Below are 25470 nucleotides of genomic sequence, written 5' to 3'. Positions count from 1 at the left end.
GGTGGGTGACTGAGTTGGGCTGTTGTTATGAATGAGGTCTCTATATGTCTAATTTAATAAACCAACATTAGAATTTAGCAGCAATTTTAATTGAGCAGCAATCAAATATATATATATATATATATATATATATAATAATAATGCAATCAAATATAACCAAGCTGATAAAAAATAATTTGGCAGTGATTTGGATAGATGAAGCATAAGCAAAACCAAAAGAATCCAAACACAACTTCTATACTGTATGCTAATACATATTCATCAATAATTTTCTGTAAATCTCCTCCTATTTTCGATTCTTGAAATCAATGTCACTACACTGCACATTGCATGCTCTGCTTGTTTCTAAGAGGTCTTTTGGCTTTTGGTGGTCGCTTCCCATGAAGGCTTCTCCTCATCATCACTGTGCTTTGAACAACCCCACAAGCTGCAGATGCACCCCAAGTCTTGTGTTATAGAAGCCAACATTATAATCTAAAAATAAGCCTTATTATTTCATAGATACCTGGAATCATCCCAATTTTGTCCATTTCAAGGCAGATTCTTGAATTATCCCGAGGCCTGTTGCGTTTTGGGATGCTACTTATCTCAAACTACATCCTACATCCTGTTTTTTCATGAACATCTGAAAACATCTGTTTTGTGACACTGATTACATATCCTTTTCCTCTATTACTTTTTAACAAATGTTTTCTGAAATATCTAAAATATAGTTGCCATTGTTAGCACGAATCACATTTATTTCTCACACTGTTGAGCAGGAAATTGGCAGCAAGAGCCATGTAACACACTGGTTAAGGATTGCCCAGACAAAGCAGTTTTCTCCAAGCAATGCCTCTGCTCCAGAAACATCTGCTGTTGTTGTGTCATTCCAGACGTGCCTCTGCCATGGTATCAATAATACAGCAATAATTACAAGATAGCAATAATTACAAGAAAGCACCCATTTAAAGCACATGGAAAACAGAGATACCAACTCTACTTTTACCCAAGTGTCTGAGAAAATAACTGAAGCTTTTCCTCATTCAGCATTCATTCACCTCATTTGTCTTTTTCCTAACTTCTGTGTTACTTTATTTCTGCCTTCACCTCTGTTAGAAACGCACTAATATTTGAATACAATTAAAGGGGACAAAATCATCAAAGCAAAAGGAAACTTTTGTAACGATTCAGCTGAGCCAGTCATGTCTCCCTCCCTCTGGAGATGAACAAACACAGCCTCTGAGAAAATGGCAATCTTTCTATCCCCTTTATACCCAGCCAGGGCTGCCCCTGTCCCCTTTCCCCTTGGATGGGTACTTGGGAACTTCCATTCTCTCAGCTCTCCAGCTTTTCTATCCCCTCTCCTCTCCCCCTGCTTCCTTTTGGTCAGGTCTTCAACCCTGTCCCTCTCCCAGCTCACAGAAACACCCAACAAAGCAACCTGAACAATTCCAAACAATCCAAACAACAACACACAGAGCCAACAACTTTCATTTTTTAACTCAATAACCTTTTGGCTTCTGCAAAATATCACCTCATCTCTCACACCTCCTCTGGTACTGTTCTCTTCTTACTGATGCCTAAGTTCTAGATCAGAACAGATATTTGCAGTTGTGTGGGCCTTGGTTTCCCTGTCTCAGAGTGAAGGACATCCCAAAATCGTTTCCCATGGAGTTTGATGTAAATTTGTGGGTTTTTCTCACTCCACAAGTGCTCAGGCACTGCCCCAGAGCTCTGTGACCACATGGGCACAGGGCTGTGCTTAATGAAAGTGCAGCCTGGCATTCTGGAGAAGAAAACCTGGAGAAATCCATGCCAAAAGAGCAGCTTGGCTTGAGCCTGCTCTGTGTGGCCCAGCAGCTGTGGATCAGCTGAGAGCAGAGGCGGGTGAGCCACTGTTTGCCCAGATTTGCTCACCCAGAGCCTGTACTTGGGGATCAGTGTAAGGGATCCTTCATGAACCTTCCTCCCAGCAGCTGAACCTCTCCCTGCTCTCTCTGTCCTCTCCAGCTGCCGTCAGATCCCCCGAAGCCGAACTTGTTGCAAATTTCCCCACCAGAGGTGGAATTTCAGAACTTCAACCCTCGTGGTGTCTCTGAAATGGCTCTGTCTCTCACCAATGTGGGCAAGGTGAGTGCTGGGACGTGGAGCTTTCTTGGTTTCTCTGGGTCTGGATTGAAGGCACTTGAGATGGTAGTTCATGTTTGGACTCAGGTGTTTATTATTTCTTATCAGTAAAGCAGTCTCACAACCATGAGTTCAGCAGCTTTTCATTAGCAAAGCACAAAATGGCTAACAATCTCTTGATTCAAGGTCTTTTAAGTCTAAACTATCCAATTAAGAACTGACACCTAGATTATTTTCCCTTTTAACCCAAGAACTGATCCCACAGAGCCTGCAATGCAGACTTTTCTGACCAATTACAAAACATCACTGAAAGCCATGAAGAAGAAGAAAGAAGCAGCATGAAGAAGAAACTCAGGACGATACCCTGTGCCTTCCGTCTTCCTTTCATCCATGGCATCCTAAAAATCCCAAAACCTAAATTTCTCACCGTGTGATACACCTACACTACTCTCTATAATCTGTTTCACACTTTTGTGGATTCGGGTCTATCTTGAAGTCTGGGAAACTTTCTCCATGAATGAGGGTCAAAGTCAGTGCTCCCCTCGGGGTCAGGACACCCCAGAGCAGACAGAGAAATATTCCCAGTGCCCTGGGTTTCTACAGAGCTTTAACACTGTGCTGGAAGAGGAGAGAGGTGTAATTCCCAGAGTGTACAGCAAAGCAAGTTATCTGCTACAGCACGTCCAAAAGAAAATGTCTCAGCACCTTTGTTCTGCAGGATGGTGGAAATCTTCCTGCAGATTCCTGGAAATTCCCCGTGCTGGGGATTCTCCCCTGATTTTGGTTTAGCATGTGTTGATGGTATCAATCCCAAAGGAGTTGGCTTCTCTTGAAAGCTCTGAAATGGTGGGAATGTTGAGGGCTGTGCAGTTCTTATCTGCTCTTGTGCTTTGCCTTGAGTCTGTACCTCATCCTGTGTCTCCTTGGTTAATCTTGGCTCCTCTGCCTCTCTCAGCCTGTTTGGCTCACTTTGTGCAGCTCACAGCCAAAGCTCAGGGACTGAGCCTTCTGCACTTTATGCTGGAATCACTTTTCATTCATGGGATGGGCACTGCAGGAGGTGTGTTCTGAAACAGCCCTGCAATCAGACTGATGGAGCAGAAGCAGTGAGAGGCCTTTAGGTGCCACTCCAGGCTCCTTCTCAGCTTCATCCAGCTCTGCTCAGCTTTTCCAAAGGCAACACGGTGCTCTGCTTTCCCTTTGCAGAAGAACAGCACATCCAAAGCCATAGGCTCCTGGAGGTTTCCACCTTCACTTGAACAAATTTGGATTATTTTGCAGTTTCCCAAGAGAGCTGAGAGGGAGAATGTTGAAAGATGTCAGCAGTTGTTTTCCACTGTAAAGAGGAAAACAGAGACCATTGGAATTTCAGTCAGGGAAACATTTTCTCAAATGAAGCTTGTGCCAAGAGTGGGCTGGTGGGAAGAGACAGGAGGGAGTCCAAATCATCTGGTTTAGACTTTTGGAGAGCATTTTGGTTCTTGGGGGTGGATATCTATGTGCTAGGAAATGCCTGTGTGCTGTGTCTGTGTATCCCAGAGGGCAGAACCTGGCCTGCTGGCTGCAGGCAGGAATGCCCAGCAGCCCAGCTTGCCTGCACAGGCAGCAAGAAGCCCTGGAGAGCCAAGACTGGCTTTTCATACTGAAACCACACTGTCAGTCAGTGCTGGTCCTGTTTCTCCAGGCAGAAAAAACCTTTAAAGCCCATGGTGATAGGCACAGCCTGTCTGTGTTTCTGTCACTTTTGGCAAGCTGGTTGCTCTCGTGGTTTTATGATTCTCCCATACTGCTTTACTGCCCATTTAAATTCTCTTTGCCATCTCCTTGTTTTAGGGGTTGTCTTGCTTTCTTCCTTCGTTTGCTTTTCAGGTTTGCTTTTATTCCCAGCAAAGCCACAGTGTTTGGTCTCCTGTCTTGCTGCTCTGCCTGCCTGACTCTGTTCCCAGAATGTCCCTACCCAAACCTGATCTGCCAGAAGGGAATTTCTCCCTTCTCCCACGACAATGTGCTTGTTTGCTTTCAGGTAGCACATTCCCCCTCTGGAACACGACTGCATGGCTGTGTGCAGGCAGAAGCCAGCAGGTTTCCTGGCCTTGTGGAATTTGCAGTTTACCACCAGCCAGGGGCTATGTACAAATCACAAACGGGACGGGGCTGCTGTGGAACGTGCCTTGAGCTGTTTTATTTTTCAGCATCAGTCTCATTGCATGGTTATGACAATGGGAAGATGCCACCAGCTCACATCTCAGGCAGCAGACCAAGAACTTCATGTTACAACTTCCTTTATAGGTTTTTTGACCAGTCACACAAAGCAAAAACACATTGGCAGCAGTTCTATCCAACCACTAGAAGTACATGTACCTTTGGTTAAAACAATGCTTGCTTATTTTGAATACAATACCTGCTTGTAAACCTTAAACACAATGCACAGGGCTCTATTATTAAGCTTCAAACTTCCTAATATCTTGCTAGATAAACTTTTCTGTAGCTTAGGGAGTTATTCTCGACAAGCGTTAATCCATAGACCATTGTTCTATTTTTCTTTGCTTTTCTACAGTTTAAGTAACTTTTCTGCTGACCTATCTCATGGCTGCTGCTTAGCTCTAATCACAGTTCTACAGTCTCTGAGGCCTGCCTTTTGCAGCTTTCCCAAAACCCTCTTATTTTGTGGATTCCCACAGAGATGACTTGGTTGAGGTGCTCTGTCTCCTTTCTGCTGGTGCTGACCTGCTCAGCCCTTCCTTGCAACCGGGCGCTGCCCAACTGCCCCTGGCCAAAATGCTGGAGCCAGACAGAAGGGGTTTGAGTTCACCCATGTGAAGGATGTGCCTGAACCTGCACAGCGGAAAGTGCTTTGGAAAAGGGGTCAAGGAGGGATGTCAGCAGGGCATGGACAGGTCTCCTCTCATCCTTCTTTCCACCAGTGGCAAAATCATTGTTTCATTGTTGGGAAGAATGAAAGTTTGACAAGAAAGTCTCACAGATATGTAGACTTAGCAGGAAGATTTTTAAATGTGGAGTCTGATGAAGGAATAGAGATGGAAGCAAGTTTTGATATAGAAGAAAAGAATTGCTGAGCCAGTCTTACTGGATAACCAAGAAGGCAAAGGGTGTGTGAGTTAGAAGGGCTTTTTATGACTTAGAACAAAGGATAAACCCACCTCAAACAAGAAGATGTTTTTACCAAGCAAGAAGATAGCACTGGCAAACAAGGCTACTGATGTGGCAAGCAGAAAAAAGGTGTCAGAATTTTCCACTGCAAGAAAACTGAATAACAACTTGTAGCTTCAACTGTAATGCACAAACTTCTAGTGATTGGAGAATAGTAACAAGAATATGGTAATGATAGTAGTTATGATAGGCTATAGGTACAAGTTAAGGTATAGATTGGTTCTCCTGTGTGAAGATGCTCAGCAAAGAAAAATATAGAATGCATTGTAGCCACAATTAAAGGGTGTCCAGGCCTGCCTGCAGCTGAAGCTGACAGCTGTAGGCACAGGCTCTGTCACCCATGACCCTGGACTCCTATAACGTCTTGGATGGAATAAACTGCATTTTGGAGAGCTGCCTGGAGTCCTGCATCCCTCTTTGAGGCTCTTACATTTCATGTCTTTGCTGCAGGTTCCTCAGGTGGTGAAGGTCTCCATGGAGAGCTCCCCTTACTTTCAGCTCTCGTGCTCCAGCGATGTTTTCCGTCTGGTGCCGCCGGGCGCCTCTGCGCCTGTGCACATCCGCTTCACTCCCAGAGAGAACAAGGTGGGACTGGAGGAGCCAAAACACAGAATGATCTTGTCTCGGTTTGGAAAGACAGGAGTCTGCTAAGACAGGAGCCTCTTCTGAAATAGAGAATGTAAATCCTCTCCACCCCTCCGAATTGGTATAAATTTTAAATTAAGAGGCTCTCAGGCAAAAATATGGAAGCAGGAAGTAACAGTTCTTTAATAGGGAAAAGAATGCAGCTCACTAGAACAACACTGACAGAGTCAGAACACAACCTGACAACCTGTGGGGTGTCTCAAAATGTCTGGATTATATCTGGGTAGCAATGCTTGCCTCCTCCCTCTGGGCAGAGCATCTCACAATGGGATGTCTGTTCTTATCAGTCATGCAGTGACATTCAATAGTCTGTTATCAGCAGATGTCCCCTCCTGAGGGAGGTGTGCATGTGGTTACTCAAAGAGAGAGATAAAGCAAACTGCCCACTTGACAAAGATAATCTGCCATACAAATGGTAATTGAGAACATCTTGCATTGCAATCTTCAACATGTCTCCACAGCCACTGTTCTCCCTGCACTCTGGCTCCAGCCCATTCCATGCTGTGAGCTGGGCTCCAGTCCATGGGCAGGCAGCCTGCAGCCAGTCACACCTTGGCACTGCTGGAGGGCACTGCAGCCAGGCCTGACAGGCTCTGCTTCCCTCCCTGCACATCCCTGAGCATTGCCAAGGGATGATGCACAGGGAACAGTGAAAATGACAGAGGGCTGTTGATAGATCTTTGGCCATCTCTAGGTGTGACAGTGTTCACAGGGGTTCTTGGATGAGCGAAGAGACAAGGATCTGACTCCATGTTTCAGAAGGCTTCATTTATTATTTTATTATATATATTGTATTAAAACTATACCAAATGAATAGAAGAAAAGGTTTCATCAGAAGGCTAGCTAAGAATAGAATAGGAAAGAATGATTACAAAGGCTTGTGGCTTGGACAGAAAGTCCAAGCCAGCTGACTGTGATTGGCCATTAATTACAAACATCCAACATAGTCCAATCACAGATGCACCTGTTGCATTCCACAGCAGCAGATAACCAATGTTTACATTTTGTTCCTGAGGTCTCTCAGCTTCTCAGGAGGAAAAATCCTAAGGAAAGGATTTTTCATAAAAGATGTCTCTGACAGCCCCATGTTCCTTAGAAGGGACTTAGGAATTCTTTAACATCATTAAAATTTAGAGTAAAAATTGTGGTAGCCTAGGGCAGTTCTCTGGATGACCCAAGTGACACAAGAGCTGAATGCCACTGAGATAGGTTTTGCAAAGTGCACTGGTGCCTTTAAAATGTGACATATTAGTAGAACTTAGTGTTGATTTAAGGGTGCAGTAGGTAATTTTTTGCCCTTGAAGGGTTATAGAAATGGTTTTTCTTCTACCACGGGGATGGCACTAAATGTCCTGTGCTGAGCCAGTTTCTTTTCCTGCAGGATTATTCCCATGAACTCGTCTGTGTCACTGAAAATGAGAGGATAGTTGTGCCAATTCGGGCCATTGGTGCCCGAGCTATCCTGGACCTCCCTGCCCAGCTGAACTTCTCCAAATGTCCGGTCAAGGTCAGCACCCAGCAGACTCTGCTGGTGCGCAATGTCGGTAACCAGGCAGCTCGTTACCAGCTGAGCACCCAGAGGTGAGGATCTGTCCTTGTGCAAAGCACCTTTGGTGATAACAGGGCTGGGGAAGAGCAACAGAAGGAACTAGGCTTCTCCATCAGCCAGCAGTGATGTTCTCACCAGGGGGAATGGGAACTTTCTTATTATTGTGTGTGATGGTTCATCACCAATCTCTCCAGAAGACACTTTTGAGTGACAGAGTGATCACCAGCAAAGCAGCAAGGCCCAACAAAAGGAACTTTTGTTTCCTCAGTGGGGCTGTAGAAGAGCACACAGCCCAGCAGCTGCTGGGCTGGAGCACTGAGCTGTCCCTGAGCATCAAAGCACAGAGTCTTGTGTTTGTCAGGCAAGAGCTGCTCACCTGGTGACCAATCCCGATTGCTCCTGTTAAATCCAAAGTGCACCAAGACATCTGCATAATTATTTCCAACACATTGCACAGAGTTTGTCTGGTGGGCAAGCAGACAGTTACCAGCCTGCATGACAGCCCAGAGTCCCTGACTGCATTGCTGGTAAACACACAGAAACCTCCGGTTCTGCTTCCTTGATGTGCCCCTGCTCATGGTGCTTCATTTAGCTGGGATTGGACCCTTCAGACTGTAAATGGCATCCTCCTTTTGGGTTTCCCTGTCACTGTATTGCTCTAATCTGCATTTGCACTCTCTCAGAATTTTGATTGCTCCTTTCCCTAGAGCTTTCATTGAAATGTTGATGAAATGTGCCCTTTTTAGGCTAAACTGGGATGTTTTCAAGGTAAAATAAACCAAAAGAACCACACTGCAAATTCAACAGTAATTATTCCTTGGTCTCCAAGGAAAAGTTCCTTCTCCCTGTCTGATTCCTAGGCTGTAATCTCCCAAGACAGGGAGTGCTCTAACATTTGCATCTCTTGAGATGAGCTTTATAAACAGCAGGAAAAGAAATTCCTGAGGCAGTCAGTGTCAAGTTGTGCATGCAGAATGGCCCTGAAGCCTCTCTGTGCTTTTCACAAACCATTCTCTGATGGGATTGCTGGCAGTGAGACCCTTGAGTCTCATTGCAGAGGGCTGGATGCACAGTCTGGGGGAGGTGAGGTCATTTTACCCCACAGCATCTTTTGAGGGCTGGATCTCCTCAGCAGTGGCTCAATTGCCCTTTCTGACCCTGCTCTGTCTTCTGCTGACTGTGATTCGTTTGCTCCCTGCTTGCTCCGGTGTTGTAAACACCAATAACTTGTGTTAAAATTTTAAAAGTTTAACAGTAATAAAATAGTTATAACAAGAGTAATAAAAATTAGAGCGATAACAATTTGGACAATCTGAGTTAGTACAATAAAAAAGCAAAGAATTATGGACATCCAGGTGTTCTGCTCCAGCAGAGAACATGTTTTGCCAACAAAGGATTAATCCATAAAAGCAATTGCCTGTTGCATATTCATATATCTGATATGTGATGCAAACATTCCTTTCGAATTAGGGATTTTTCTGTTTATTGTCAGCTTCCCCCCCTCATCTTGTAAATCAGTCATCTCAGTCCCCACAAAGTCTAGTTCTTCCTGATAAGGAGGCAATAATTCTTCTCTTGAGGTTTTGGGTGTCATGCTGCTGTTATCTCTGTGTCAATAATTTCTTGATTATCTTATCCATTTCTTGAGCTAGTTAGAACAAGTATCTTACATCACATAGTTTATATTTTAATATTATGTTGCAGCCTAAAACGACATTTAGCACACTACTTAAAAAGGATGAATACAGTACTACAAAATATTTTCTCAACATAACACATATAGTATGTGTTATGTTTATTTAAAAATACAAATTTATAAATTTATAAATATAAAAATATTTTCAAATATAAATTATAAATGTATATAAATTTTAGTATAAAATTCAAATAATTTTAATTATAAATTAATATAAAATTTATTTAAATATATAAAATTTTAGATTTTTATATAAATTTTTATAAATTATATAAATATATAAAAATAAAAATATTTAAAATAGAATATATTTAATAATAAATATAAAAATAAATGTATAAATAATGATATTTAATTTTATTTATAATTTTATATATTTGTATAAAGATAAATTTTAATTTTTATTAAAATTATAAATATTAATTTTAATATTTGCAAAGAGCCAATCATATAATATGCATTTTTCACACAAGTGAGCTGAGGTGAGCTGCACTGCAGAAGGAATCTCATGCCCAGGTGTCCCCCAGCCCTGATCCCTCTCTTTGTACTGCAGTCCTTTCTCAGTGGTGCATTTTGAGTGTGTTGTTGCTGTTAGCTCTATGTGAATAATTTCTTGATTTTTTTATCCATTTCTTGAGCTAGTTAGAAAAAGTATCTTCCATCACATAGTTTCTAATTTAATATTATGTTCTAGCCTAAAATTACATTTATCACACTACTTAAAAGGATTAATAGAGTACTACAAAATAACTTCCCAACATAACCCACATAGTAGGTGTCCTGTTTATTTATAAAGATAAATTTATAAATTTATAAATATAAAATATTTATAAAGATAAATTTTTATATAAATTAAAGATGTATATAAATTTTAGTATAAAAGGTAATTTTTTCATAAAATTAATTTATATAAAATTAATTAAAGAAAATTAAATTATATTTAATAATATTTATATTTTTATACAATTTTATAAAGGTAAATGTTTATTTTTTATAAATATAAGAATATACAAATATATAAAATTATAAATATAGATATAAATATAAATATAAATATAAATATCAGTATGAATGTAAGTATAAATATAAACATAAATGTAAATATACATATAAATCTCATGCCTAGGTGTCCCCCCTGCCCTGATCCCTCTCTTTTTGTTGCAGCCCTTTCTCCGTGGTGCCAGCCATAGGAATTCTGGGTGCTGGTGACACCGTGCAGGTGACAGTGGAATTTCACCCGCTGACCAAGGGTGACCATTGCAGCCTCCTGAGCTGCAGCACAGGTGAGTGCTGGGCCCTGCACTGTGTCTTGGTTTGGAAAGACAGGAGTCTGCTAAGGAAGGCAGGAGCCTCCCCTGAAATGGAAAATGTAAACCCTCTCCACCCCTCCAAATTGCTGTAAATTTTAAATTAAGAGGCTCTCAAGCAAAAAATATGGGAGCAGGAAATAACAGTTCTTTTATAGGGAAAAGAAAAAAAAAAGGACAAGATCAACAATGCAGTAAAGTAAACAACACTGACAGAGTCATACCCTGTGGGGTGTTGGTAGCAATCCAATTGGAAATGTGGCTGCAGTCCTCCTGCAGTGTCAGGTGTGGTTCTGTTGGAGCAAGTCAGATCTGTAGAGAAGGATGTATTCTTCCTCCGAAGATCCAGTGGAGGAAGAAGCTGCTGCTATTCCTCTGGGAAATCCAGTGCAGAAAGCGGTGCCGGTGTCTCAAAAGCCTCTGGATTATATCTGGGTAGCAATGCTTGCCTCCTCCCTCTGGGCGGAGCATCTCACAATGGGATGCTTCTGTTCTTCTCAGTCATGCAGTTGACATTCAATAGTCTGTTATCAGCAGATGTCCCCTCACGAAGGAGGAGTGATTGTGGTCACTGAAAGAGAGAGATAAGGCAAACTGCCCACTTGACAAAGATATTCTGCCATACAGATGCTAATGGAAAACATCTTGCATTGCAATCTTTAACACACAGCTAAAAGCTGTGAGACTTCCTTCTATGCCCTGTGGTTTGCTCTGTTCCTTGTGCTTCCATCAGCAACTGAGCTGAGCAAAGACTCCCCTTTGCTTTGTTCCAGGTGAAGAAAATATCTACACAAACCTGCATGGAGAAGCTGTAGATGTCAATGCTGGCTTGAGCACAAATTCTGTGGAGTTTGACAAGACTTTCATCACCATGTCAAGCCACAGAACCCTGTTCATTGAAAACAGGAGCAACATCAAAGCCCACTTCCAGTGGAAGGCTTTTCCTACTGAGGAAGAGGAGAATGAAGAGAAGAGGAGGTTGGTTTGAAAGATGCATTTCAGTGAGATCCATGGCCCAAGACTAAAACTGGCGCGTGGCCTCAGAGGGGTGTTGGTGCTTCTGAATGGTTTAGGCCAAGTAAACCATGCCTGGCACTGGGGTGTGTGTCCCTGGGCTTCAGGAGCTCAGCACTCAGCATTCCAGTTCCATTTATACTCCAGCCAGGGATGGCATTTTGGGAAGGAAAGGTTGGTTGCGATGACTGGATTTTCTCAAGTTCTAATTGGGCTTTTGCCTCTCTAATCTTCTTGCTACATGACCTGGCAACATCCTTGAACAATTCACTCTTTCCATAGGTGATACACACCCTCTTTTTTCCCTTGGTTCCTTCAAAAGCTCCTTGTCCATCCAGGCTGGTTGTCAGCTTTATCTTTCCACACACAGGGACAGTCTGTTCCTGTGCCTTCCAGACTTCTTTCTTGAAGTGTGTCCATCTTTCCTGGACCCCTTTGTTTTTAAGGCTGTTGCCCAGGGTACTCTCCAAATCAGTCTCTTGAACAGGCTGCCCTCCACAAGTCCACAGTGGAAGTTTTGTTGATGCCCCTCCTCGTTTCACCCAATATTGAGAACTCTATTATTTCACAGTCACTGTACCCCAGACAATGGTGAACAGATTAAGTTCATTTAGTCATGAGGGAATTTCCTGGTGATATCCAGTACCTGGAGCCCAGGGAGGCAGCAGACTGTCCTGTGGAATGGATCCAGTTGACACTCAGGGCCCTCAGTTCCCCTTAAAAGGGAGTCACCTACTACCACTCCCCTTCTTTTCTTCTCAAGACCTTAGGCTGTGATCTGTCTAACAGACTAAGTGCAACTGGGAGCCTGTGCAGACAGAATTTGTTCTTTAGTGTCATCTGCCTGACGCTCTGGAGCCAGGGCCTCACACCTGTTCTGTCAGGGCACATGGGCAGGTGATGGGGGTCAGGATTAAGAGCCTGAATGAGGGATGTGGGACTCCAGGCAGCTCTGCAAAATGCAGTTTATTCCATCCAAGAGGTTATAGGAGTCCAGGGTCATGGGTGACAGAGCCTGTGCCTACAGCTGTCAGCTCCAGCTGCAGGCAGGCCTGGACACCCTTTAATTGTGGTTACAATGCATTACATACTTTTCTTTGCTGACCATCTTCACACAGAAGAACCAATCTATACCTTAACTATTATCTATAGCCTATCATAACTACTATCATTACCATATTCATGTTACTATTCTCCAATCACTAAAAGTTAGGGTGTCACAGTTGAAGCTAGAAGTTGTTACTCAGTTTTCTTGCAGTGGAAAATTCTGAGACCGTTATTCTACTTGCAACTTTGCTGACTTGTTTGCCAGTGCTATCTTTCTGCTTGATAAAAAGATCTTCGTGTTTGAGGTGGGTTTATCCTTTGTTCTAAGTCATAAAACCCCCTTCTAACTCACAGACCCTTTGCCTCCTTGGTCATCCAGTAAGACTGGCTCAGCAATTCTTTTCTTCTATATCAAAACTTGCTTCCATCTCTATTCCTTCATCAGACTCCACATTTAAAAATCTTCCTGCTAAGCCTACATATCTGTGAGACTTTCTTGTCAAACTTTCATCCTTCCCAACAAGGATGGCATTTTATTACCTCTCCAGCAGAGACCCATTTCCATTCTCCACTGTCTCCTAGGTCTCCTCCTTCTGCCTGATCCTAGGAAGGGCAGGGCTCCTCTGGCTCCTGCTGAGCTTCTCTCAGGGTTGGTTTTATTTCTGTTTCACTCTCCCTGATGCTCCTGCGCCTTTCCACTGCTTCCTTAAGCTCTGCCACTGGACAGAGCAGAGCATTCAGTTGCTCACAGCACACGCAGGTGTCTTTGGCACCATCCTCTGATCTTAGCACCAGGCTCAGAGCCTCCCTGCAGCCAGGGGCTGGACAGCTGCGTCCTTCCTAGGGGTTCTCTTTGAGTTATACACTCCTCCTGGCAGCAGCAATGGCTTTGCATGCATAATTTGTGAACTGTTGGAGAATTTTGCTCAAACATGGCTTGAGGAAAAAAGGCCATGAAAATATACAGCTGATGGAGAAGTAAAAGGCAGTTGTAAGCAGCAGTTCCCAAGCCTGTTTCTGTAAATAATAAGGTTCTCAGGCACATTTTTATAAACAGCAGGGTTCTCAGGCAGTTTTCTCATAACAGGTAAACATTCTATCTTTGGCTGTTTTGGGAAAGTAAAAGTAACAAACATGGAGGTTTTGAGAACCATTCATAGCAGGGTGAGAACACAAATCTTGGTTTCAATAACAAACCACAGGTATTGAAAACAAAAGGAGGGGTTGGTGTTTAATCTGTAACCAATGATGAGCTCGGGTTTTGCAATATATATGAACTTAATTAACCGTTATGAAAATGTGCATGGTTGATCACTAAATCGGAGTTCGATGCTGATCAAAGGATGGGTCGTCTCCCTTCGCTTTCAGTAGTGAACCATAGCTGGGAAAGGGGAAAGAGGAAGGGAGGGAAGGGAGGAAGGAAGGAAGGAAGGAAGGAAGGAAGGAAGGAAGGAAGGAAGGAAGGAAGGAAGGAAGGAAGGAAGGAAGGAAGGAAGGAAGGAAGGAAGGAAGGAAGGAAGGAAGGAAGGAAGGAAGGAAGGAAGGAAGGAAGGAAGGAAGGAAGGAAGGAAGGAAGGAAGGAAGGAAGGAAGGAAGGAAAAGAAATAAAGAAAGAAACAGCAAGCACCTCAAAACCAGCAAAAAGACACAACCCACTACACAAGGAGGGTGGGTGGCTGCAGCCTTTCAGCTAAGCCTGCTTGTGCCAACTGCCACACAAAACCTGACAAACACCGTGCAAAAACTGCTGTGCCAAAAAGCCATGCCAAAACTGCTATGCCAGAACTGCTGTGCCAAAAAAGCCATGCCAAAACTGCTGTGCCAGAACTGCTGTTCCAAAACTGCTGTGCCAAAATTGCTGGGCCAAAATTGCTGTGCCAAAACTGCTGTGCCAAAACAGCCTTGCCAAAATGCCGTGTCTAAACTGCTGTGCCAAAACTGCTGTTCCAAAACTGCTGGGCCAGAACTGCTGGATCAGAACTGCTGGGCCAGAACTGCTGGGCCAAAACTGTCGTGGCCAGCCCCTGTTTGCTGCGGGCCAGGTCGCTTGCACTCCCCAGAGCCATTTTAAATTGCCTGCAAAGGACCAGGAGAGCGACCCTTGCCCACCTGAATGGCTGGTAAGAGGGTCCTTTAGTGCCCTGGGCTTCTTGGTTTTCCACTGTTCTCCATCTCCTTACACAGTGTCTGACTCCCATGCAAGCTCTGTGTGTTAAAAGAAAACTCCATGACCTTCTCTGGCTACTTCCCTGGGCTGTTTATTCCCATTTTTTCCCACTTTCCTGCCTTAGCCTGGACTCCAGGTGATCCATTTTCCCCTCAGAAGCAACTAGGCTTCCCAAAGTAAATTTCAGCCTGGTTTTCATTTTGTAGGTTTTTTCCCAATTTCATCAGTTTTCATGCCAGTTTGTGTCCTAGACTGTCACCAGGACATTTTGTTCTTCCTTATTTCCAGTCTTAGGCATGACTGCAGCTCCGAGGCCACTGCCCTGTTGTCAGAGCAGCTTTTGAGATCTCAGAGCAGAGAGGACTTTTTAATGAGAGGAGATAGTGTAGGATCCTTTCCCTCTCAGGACCTTCTACTGCCATGCACTGGGATGGGAGCCAAAAAGCTCTGGCTCATGGAAAGGTCTCTCCAGGAGTTTGCTGTCTCCCTCCTGCACAACAAAGTCCCTTCCCCTCTCAGAGCCTCTGTTTTCATGCATATAAAACCTTGAATGTCACTCTGAAGGGTTGTGGTGCCTGAATTCATCAATTTCCTTTGGAAGTGCTCTGGGATGCTCTTGTGAAAGGTCCAAAATGGAAGGAGCAAAGAGTGATGCTTGTGAAAAACGCCAATCACTTGTTTTCGAATTTTTAAAAGTTTAACAGTAATAAAAATAGAGTAATAAGAATTTGGACAATTAGAGTTAGGACAACAAAGGGACAATAAAAAAGCAAAGAATTTCAGACAGCCTGTTGCATATTCATATATCTCATGCATGATGCAAACATTCTTTTCAAACAAAGGGTGTTTTCTGCTTATTGTCAACTTCTTCCCTCATCTTGAAAGTCAATTGTCTTGGTCCCTCAAAGTCTGGTTCTCCTCAATAAGGAGGCAATAATTCTTCTCTTGGGATTTTTGGTGTGTTGATGCTGTTATCTCTTCTTGAGCTAGTTAGAAAAAGTATCTTACATCACATTGTTTCTGTAGCCTAAAACTATATTCACCACACTACTTAAAAAGATTAGCATAGCACTACAAAAAAAGGATTAATATAACATAACTTTCCAACATAACACATATAGTATTCATTTTAATATTTGCAAAGAGCCAATCACATAATGCACATTTTTCACGGTGCTGGTAACATGTAGCTTCGTCTCCCCTTCCCAGGGAAGTCCTGCTCCTTGACCATTTGTCCTAGTTCAGAGCAAATTTGGCAAATTCAGAGCAAATTTATCTGCCTCCCCCAGCAGCTCAGTGGTAGGAAAAGCCACTTGAAGTGGCTGGTGGATTCTCCCTCAGTTTTTTGGCAGAGGCTTTGAGCCAGGAGGTTCTCTGGAGGGACGCTGGCTCTGGAAATCTCTCCTGAGCTTGCAGGTGTAGACTAAAACTCTCTGCTAGGCCAGTGAACAACAAGTTATCCTCTGATCCATCTGGAACCCCCATGGCTGGGGGTCAGCCCTTGCTGGGGAGCTGCTGCTTGGGAGAAATAGCCACTCCCTTTTCATATGTTTAGAAAGGTTTATTCAACCTTTTCAAAAATACAAGAGAAGACTGAATGGAGAAAATGTTACGGCGCCAGGAGCAAAAGATTTTTCCCACCATGTGCTCACCCACACAATGGAGGTTTTGCCTTTTAACCATTTAGCCCCTCCCAAAACTCTGTCCATTGACCCCTTCTTCACTGTCCAGTGGTGGAGTTTACTTCCTCAAATCTTGATTGGAGTTCAGATGTCACTGTAGTGACAAGCTGATCCTCCCAAATATCCCAACCCCAGCTGTCCCTTGATAACAACTCAGGGTTTAAAAAAAAATTTTCTTAACCTCTATACATGATATTTGTCTGTTAATTGTGAGGGTCAATCATTGTGGTATTCACATTCTCTGAACAGAGAGACATAATTCTCTCTCGCAGGGTATTTTCCTGGATAAGCACAGACAGAACAGAGAGAAAACAATCCTTACCTCTACTTGCTGCTTCTGTTGTTTTTGCACATGTGGAATATATTAGGAAGATTGTTTACCTGAAGTGATTTATCACTTGGGTTCTGCTGAAGATTGTGTCGTTTCCTTGGCCAGCTGGAAAAAGCTGTGTCCGGGCTGTCTGGGGACAATCACAGGTTTTCTTCAGTATTCTTTGTGGTATAGTATGTATCTTTAATAAAGTATAGTATAATGTGTGGGAATCTACAAAATCAGAGGGTTTTGGGAAAGCTGCAAAAGGCAGGCCCCAGAGACAGCAGAATTGTGATTAGAGCTAAGCAGCAGCCATGAGATAGGTCATCAGAAAAAGTATTTAAACTGTAGAAAAGCAAGGACAATTAGAACAATGGTCTGTGGATTAATGCTTGTCTAGAATAACTCCCTAAGCTACAGAAAAGTTTATCTAGCAAGATATTAGGAAAGCTGAAGCTTGATAATGGAGCCCTGTGCATTGTGTTTTAACTTACAAGCTGGTATTGTATTCAAAGTAAGCAAGCATTGTTTTAACCAAAGGTACATGTGCTTCTAGTGGTTGGATAGAACTACTGTCAATGTGCTTTTGTTTTGTGTAATTGGTCAAAACACTTATAAAGGAAGTTGTAACGTTAGGTTCTTTGTCTGTTGCCTGGGATGTGAGCTGGTGGCATCTTCCCATTGTCATAACCATGCAATGAGACTGATGCTGAAAAATATAACAGCTCAAGGCGCGTTCCACAGCAGCCCCGTCCCGTTTGTGATTTGTACAGAGCCCCTGGCCGGTGATATCATGTAATATAATATAATTTAATAAAGCAAATGTTCAGCATTGTGAATCAATGGAGTCAGCCACCAATCATTCCCTGCCTTGGGGCATCCTGCTTTTCCATAAATCATCTCTCACACTGCTGCTCCTCCCCAGGTGCTTTGCTCTCCTGCACTGACATTTCTCTCTGCCAATCTGTGACTTATTAAACCCTCTGCTGGCTTTGTCTCTCCTGTGGCTGCAGGCAGCATCGATTCCTGCGGACACAGAGAGAGCTGTGGCTGGAAAAATTAAAGGAGGAGAGAGAAGCAGGGAAGGAGAAGGGCTCTGGTGAGGTTCGCGCTGCCCTCCTGAGGCTCCCGGGGGAGATGGCAAAGCTGCACCAAGACCCCATGCTGTTCTCCGATGACATTTTTTTCATTGAGCCAATGGTAAGTGACCGCTGATGTAATTAATCAGAAGCATGACTAGGCCAATATTCAAGCAGCAATCAATTTATTAATTAATAAGGAAAAGTATGAGCAATACAGCGCTGGGTACAGTGGGGGAAGTTTTCCCTCCAACTGCACAATGATAGTTGACGTTTACAGGTATTTATGGGGGTACTCAAAAGCTTTCTCAGCAGTTTCTATTCCAATTTTTACTCATCAGCAGTTTCTATTGCCAACTTTTACATCACAATTCTATACACTATTGTGATTTAGTTTTTTCTCAGGATGTATCCCAAAAGGAGTATTCCCAGATAGTTGTGGTCCAGTTTCTGAATGAAGATGAATCCCATCTGGTGAGATCCAGCTCCCCAGATGTGGGTCCACCTTTTGATTGCAAGGACTCTAAATCTCATAACAATGATGTCCAGCTTCCCTTGGTCGAAACTATAAATCCATTAGTTGATGTTCATCTTCCTTTCTCAAGCTTTTCTCTGCTTTATTAAGGCGCAAGATAAGCATATTTCCTTTATATGTATTCCAAAGCTATAGTTTCAAGGATACAAGCAATATTCTAAAATTATACTTCAAAAGGTTATTATTGCAGAACTCTTTAAGGATTAACTACAAGCATAAAACAACATCCTTAATGCTTTAATTCCAGTGCTCGTAAATCAGCCAAAGTTAATTGCAAACAAAAGACAGGTTCAAAGGCCTTCTTCCATGCTTTACTTTCCTCAGTTATTATTAGAATTTGTCTTTATAACTGTCCCATGGTCGGTTTCCACATATATCACAATCAGAAATACACACATTGCTTGTATGCACCTGACATGAAACACAGCTTTGTATTTCACACTGAGAACCCCATTTTCCTCCTCTTCTTCCTCCTCTTCTTCCTCCTCTTCTTCCTCCTCCTCCCACCCACTCTACCCCTGGCTGCAGTCACTGGGCAGATCCTCAGCTAGCTCCATGTGCTGGGAGGGAGGACATTGAGTATGTGGTGCAGCTGCAGAGCTCACCTAAAAATGCTAAAATGCTAAAAGCATTTCTGCCCTGGAGGCTCGAGGCAGGGCTGGGAGCCTGACAAAGCCCAGCTCTGCTGCCAGGCTCGAGCTCAAGGCACTGTGTGCGTGTCCCTGCAGTGGCACAGGGAGCAGTTCTTGTAGGGAGGGGCTCCCCACAGATGTGGGGTTCAGCAGAGGCTGTTGGAGCACTGCCAGCTCACACACTGACCTGAAGCTTCCAATGGTTTGCTGGGAAAAGGAGGCCAAATGTACCAAATGTGGGAATCTACAAAATCAGAGGGTTTTGGGAAAGCTGCAAAAGGCAGGCCCCAGAGACAATAGAACTGTGATTAGAGCTAAGCAGCAGCCTTGAGATAGGTCAGCAGAAAAAGTATTTAAACTGTAGAAAAGCAAGGACAATTAGAACAATGGTCTGTGGATTAATGTTTGTCTAGACTAACTCCCTAAGCTACAGAAAAGTTTATCTAGCAAGATATTAGGAAGTTCTAAGCTTAATAATGGAGCTCTGTGCATTGTGTTTTAGGGCTTACAAGCAGGTATTGTATTCAAAATAAGCAAGCATTGTTTTAACCAAAGGTACGTGTGCTTATGGTGATTGGATAGAACTACTGTCAATGTGCTTTTGCTTTGTGTGACTGGTCACAAAACTTATAAAGTAAGTTGTAACATGAAGTTCTTTGTCTGCTGCCTGAGATGTGACCTGGTGGCATCTTCCCATTGTCATAACCATGCAATGAGACTGATGCTGAAAAATATAACAGCTCAAGGCACGTTCCACAGCAGCCCCGTCCCATTCGTAATTTGTACCTATACCCCCAACCAGCAATAGCCAAATTCAGCCCAAGGTTAATGACAGAAATGCCAATCCCCTCCTGTAAGCATGCCTTGCATTATTTCTGAGTGTCCCTTCCAGTGTCCTCTGTGAGCCTGGACACGAGGGTGGAAGGTTCAAATGGGCCTTTGGAGTTGTCCTGCACATAGGGACAGAAAACCTTTTCCTTTTCTGTTTGTGCAAGCAAACCACCATGTGCTCCCATCACCCTGAGCCCTGATTCTGAGTACTGGCATTGCAAGAGATGATGAATGCCTGGTGTCTCACAGTGCAACATCCCTTCTCATCTTGGAGTAAAGCCCAGAATAATGCCAAGCTATGCTTTCTTTCAAACGAGGTTAAACTAATATTTGTATTTCCAAGGAAGGGGATCATGTTCTCTTCTTGTGAAGAGCCGGCAGTGCACAGTGGCAGTTACAACCCACTGTAGCTGACAGCAGCATGATGTGAGCAAGAGCTTGTTGTCAGAGCAGCAGGAATATTGTGGAGAGTGGGTGACACTGGCAAGGGGTTTATTTACAGATGCAAACAGAATGGGGCTGCTGGGAAAGTGCCTCGAGCTATTTATTTTTTCAGCATCAGTTTCATTACATGATTATGATCGTGCGAAGATGCTAACAGCCCACAATCCAGGCAGCAGGCTAGAAAACTTACTTTATAAGCTTCTTGACGGATTACAAAAAGCAAAAGCATGTTGACAGTAGTTCTATCCAGTCACCATAAGCACACACAGCTTTGGTTAAAACAATGCTTGCTTCTTTTGAATACAATACCCGTTTGTAAGAGACAACACACAGAGCTCCATTCTTAAGGTTAACCTTCCTAATATCATGCTAAATAAACTTTCTGCAACTTAGAAAGCTATATCGGCAAGCATTAATACATAGGCCTATTGTTCTATTTGTCCTTGCGTTTTCTACAGTTTAAATAATTTTTCTGCTGACCTATCTCATGAGTGTTGCTTGAGCACTGTTCACAATTCTGCTGTCTCTGAGGCCTGCCTTTTTTAGCTTTCCTAAAACCCTCTGATTTTATGGATTCCCACAATTCCCCCTCTCCCAAAAAGAAACCTTCATAATTGTGTCATTTATTACTTGTGTTTTGTAGCCTTACTATAATAGTTTTGCTTATTATCAGCTTAAAGCATGTTCTTGCTGGCACTAAGCATTGCTATATTACAACACAGCAATTTAATGCTGTGAAGGTCTAGTCAGTGGAAAGGGCATAAATCACGCCTGACAATAGTTACAAGTCATTGTTCCAAAAACTCTCGTGGATTCCCGGGTCCTAACTCAAAACCTTCCTCCATTTCTATACCTTCATCCACCATCTCCGTGAGGTTTCGAGCACTTTCTGTGAATCTACTTCTTACTTCTCTCTCTTGTATGATAAAAACTTCTTTGACAGTTTTGTTCATCATTCGTCGCACACACTGAATTATACAGGGTAGTACTATTAACACTACTACCAAAACAGCCCTGTGTTGAGCTGGGTTTGGAGTGTTTCCTTGGCTCCTTGTGTTGTTCACTCATCAATGATGCTCTAAACAAAGGCTTACAGGGCTGTGGTTGCAAACAAGCAATGTGAAGTTTGAAGAGAAGTGTTTTGCTGTCTCTTTCTGTTGCAGGAGGGAGAAATTGGGCCGAATTGTTCGGCCGAAATCAAGGTGACCTTCAAACCCCTGGAAGGACTGGAGTACCTAAGCGTGGCTTACTGCAGCATCTCAGGTGCAGCTCATTTGCTTCTCTCCCCCTCAGTGAAGCCATGGTGCAAGCCTGAGCCCACTGGGCTCCTATGGAAGGTCTGGGAAGAGTCCCTGGTCAGCAGGGCAGTGCTGGCACATCCCCCCTGGCCCTGCAGCTTCCAGGGAGTCTCCCGTGCCAGGCCAGGGCTCAGGATCCTGTCTGGATCTCAGAACAGCCCAGGCAGTGCAGGGAGAGATTTTCATGCCATGGCTCTGCCAGCATTCCCTCAAAGGCCAGAGAGTTCCGGAGCAGAACAGCTTCAGTGAACAAGCCCTAAGCCCCTCCATGTGATCATGTTCACAGGGGTTCGAGGATGAGGGAAGAGACAAGAGTCTGACTCCATGTTTTAGAAGGCTTGATTTATTATTTTATGATATATATTATATTAAAATATACTAAATGAATAGAAGAAAGGATTTCATAAGAAGGCTAGCTAAGAATAGAAAAAGAAAGAATGATAACAAAAGCTTCTGTCTCTGACAGAGCATCCGAGCCAGCTGACTGTGATTGGCCATTAATTAGAAACAATTCTATGAGACCGATCACAGATATACCTGTTGCATTCCACAGCAGCAGATAATCATTGTTTACATTTTGTTCCTGAGCCCTCTCAGCTTCTCAGGAGAAAAAATCTTAAGGAAAGGATTTTTCAGAAAATCTCATGGCTACACCTGCAGGGTGGGTCCATTTGACATGGATCCATCATCAGGCAGCAGGAGCTGAGTTGGAAATGTGTTCCCTGAGCCTGGATCACCTCCCAGTGCCCAGACACCAGCAGAGCAGAGGTGGCTGAGCCCCCCTGAACCCAGGGTGTTGGTAGAGGGAGCAGCCTTGGCTAGCAGCTGCTTCTCTCCCTGTGTGGGAATTGAGCCCTTGCAGCTCTGTCTGTGGAAACAGAACACAGTGCTGAGTGTCAGGAGTTGGGGACTTTGGCAACAAAGTCCTGTGCTCCTGGGCCAGGGAGTTTGATAATTGCCAAACTCTTTATGAGGCAATTTTTGAACTGAATGGATTTCAAAGCTCCTGTAAGTGCATGGGAAGGAAAGCACAGAATCACAGTATGTTAAGGATGGAATGGACCTTAAAGGCCTCTGGACAGGGACACCTTCCACTATATCAGGCAGCTCCAAGCCCCATCCAGCCTGGCTTGGAACACTTTCAGGGCTGGAACCTCCACAACGCCCCTGGGGAACCTGCTCCAGTGTCTCACCACCCTCACAGTAAAAAAATTCTTCCTAGTATCTAACCTAAATTTCCTTTCTTTCAATTTCTACCTGTTACTCATTGGCCTGTCACTACAAGGCAGCAGAGATGTTTTAAACTCAGCAGACTGGTGGCTGAAATGGGAAAGCAGCCCAAGGAATGGGTTAGAAATTGCAAGTGAGGGAAGAGAAGGGTCCATATCTTCTCCTGCAGCATCAGGAGCTGGTTGCATCCAGCTCAGAGTCAGGGACCAGCACTGAGGCAGCCTGGAAAATCCAGTGGAGCAGAGGGAATGATTGTACTGCAATGGACATCTCTCCCCAGGCTGTGAGAGCAGGCTGCCCCTGCACCTCTCAGGGGAAGGCCAAGGACCCTTGATTGAATTCAGCTCTCCTACTCTGAACCTTGGGGACATTTCTATCGACAACTCCTATGTCTATGAGGTGAGCAGCAGGGCTTGGGGTGGATCCTGATGACTCCTGAGGCAGCAGCAAGCCTGGTGGAGCTGTGGAATTGCTGCAAGCCTGGGCAGTTGTGAGCAGGGAATATTTGATGTACTGGTGAAATCTGGGTGAAATTCACCCCTATCTGAAAGGTGTGTCTGTTGTTCCTGAAGCCCCAGTTCCTTCTTTGAGGATCAGCTGGGAGGTTTCCTGCAAAACAACCCCTTGGCACATGAAACCAAGCCTGGGTCAAAAAGGAATGTTCAGAGGCTTTTGTGGCAGTGCCAGATACAAGGCACCTTTGGACTGGGCTGTTCAGAAGCAGCTGCAACAAACTGGCTGCCTTTGAGCTTCAGCCCACTGCCAACAGCTCCCAGTCAAGTGTCTCCTGCTTATCGCTGCAAGTCACAGGAAAGCCATCCAGCCTCCTGGCTCAGTGCTGGCCCTTGCAAAGGGCTTGGGAGTTCTTTCCCTTGCTGACCAGTCCCTCATCACACTTCAGCTTCGGTGCATCTCTGGCTCTAGAAAGAGAAAACTGTTCCTGGGAATAAAGCAAATGATTTTTCTACCTATTTGCCTCCCTCCCAATAGTGTCAAGTTTGCAAAAAAAACCAAAGAGAGTGCAGCTGAAAGAGGTACAAAATGAGGCACTACATCATGCCAGACAGTTCCAAAAGCTTGGCTGTGGGAGGCAAAGACACGCTGAGTTTTCTTACCAAAAGATGGTGCTGTCTGTACATTTTGATGCTGATGCCTCATAATCAATGTATTGTTTTCATTACATGGGAAAAGGTGGATGAGTAGATGGTGCTGTTGGAGCTGTGCTCACTGGGGCAGCAGCAGCTCTGGGGTGATTCCCTACGCAGCTGCAATCAGCCCACGTTGCTCTCAGGGCCAGCTCTCAATGAGCTTGGTGCTGCTGAGCAGAGGGGCACTGCTCTGTGTCCATGGGATAAGCCAGGGTGACTGCAGTTCTGTGGAGTTACCACTGCTCTGCATGAAAACCCAAAGGCAGAACTCGTCCTGTTGTATTTTTTTGCCATTCAAAGCATCGTCTGCCCTTTCTGTGTGTTAATTGCATCATTAGACAGTAACTCACAAGAAGGGAAGATTCCACATGTGTTTCCATTTTGCTCTCTTGCTGCTGCAGGTGGAACTGATGAACCTAGGAGCTATTGATGCTCCCTTCACCTATATCCCTTCAGCTGCAAACGTGGGCTTCTGCTTCAAGTTTGCGCCCGAGCAGGGCATCATTGCAGCAGGTGGGAGCCAGATAATTCATATCTTCTTCAGTGCCACCGTGGTTGGGAGGTTTCTGGAAGAATTCCAGTTCAGCGTGGCTGGATCTCCTATGTCTGCAATCCTGGCTGTCAGGTGAGGACCCTGGGAGCTGGGTGGGCACATCTGTGGCTGTTTCTGGGACATCCCCCACCTACCTCCTTTTGGGGTTGAGCAGAGAAAAGAGGTGTTTCCTGAGGTGTGAATCTCTGCTGTGATCCTGGCATTGCCTTAGTGTGAGGATGTTAGCGTTCAGAAACACATAATCACGAGAATGATTCTATGCAGGTGCTTTTATTGAAGAGCTCTGGGTGTCAGGGGTACAAACCCAAATCTGACTCCTGACATGGGTTCAGAATGAACATGTTTTTATATTCTGTCGTTATATAACTTTCATGTTAATTATTAAACTTATATTGTTCTATTGTATACATAGATTTCATCCAAGCATGGGCTACTCGTGGTCCCCCTCAAACTTCTAACATAGTTTCTCATGATTCTTCTTACGCTTAAACAATAATTATATTCAATTACTAAACAATCATCACATCTAACAATTATATAATTTATCATATACTGCTTACTGCAATTTCACATGATCTGGCAAACACAAAGCCTAACATTTTCAGAGTCTATTTTTAACATTTTTCCAGGGCCCCACTAAGTCTAGCTTCTTTCTAATTCCCCAAATTTTATGATTTTAAAACCTTTTACTATCAAGGATGCCTGCTGCCCTGTGTGGTACCTGGGAGCTGGAATGACTCCTCCTTGCAGGGATCTCCCTGTGCCTTGGGCCATGGCAGGCAGTGGGATGGATCAGCTTTGGGGCAGCAGCTGCTCTGGGATGTCCCACCTGAACACCCAGCAAGGCCCCCAGGGCTTTGCAGATGGGCCAGCCTGGCTGATTCTGCAGCAGCAGCAGTGTTTGTAAAAACTTGTGTGAATAATCCATGCCAGATGGGCAGCAGCAGTGTTTGTACAAACTTCTGTGAATAATCCATGCCAGAAGTGCAGCAGCAGCAGTGTTTGTAAAACCTTGTGTGA

This window comes from Zonotrichia albicollis, chromosome 23 (assembly GCF_047830755.1).
Source record: "Zonotrichia albicollis isolate bZonAlb1 chromosome 23, bZonAlb1.hap1, whole genome shotgun sequence".
In the NCBI taxonomy this organism is placed as follows: Eukaryota; Metazoa; Chordata; class Aves; order Passeriformes; family Passerellidae; genus Zonotrichia; species Zonotrichia albicollis.
Note: the sequence above shows the minus strand (reverse complement) of the source record.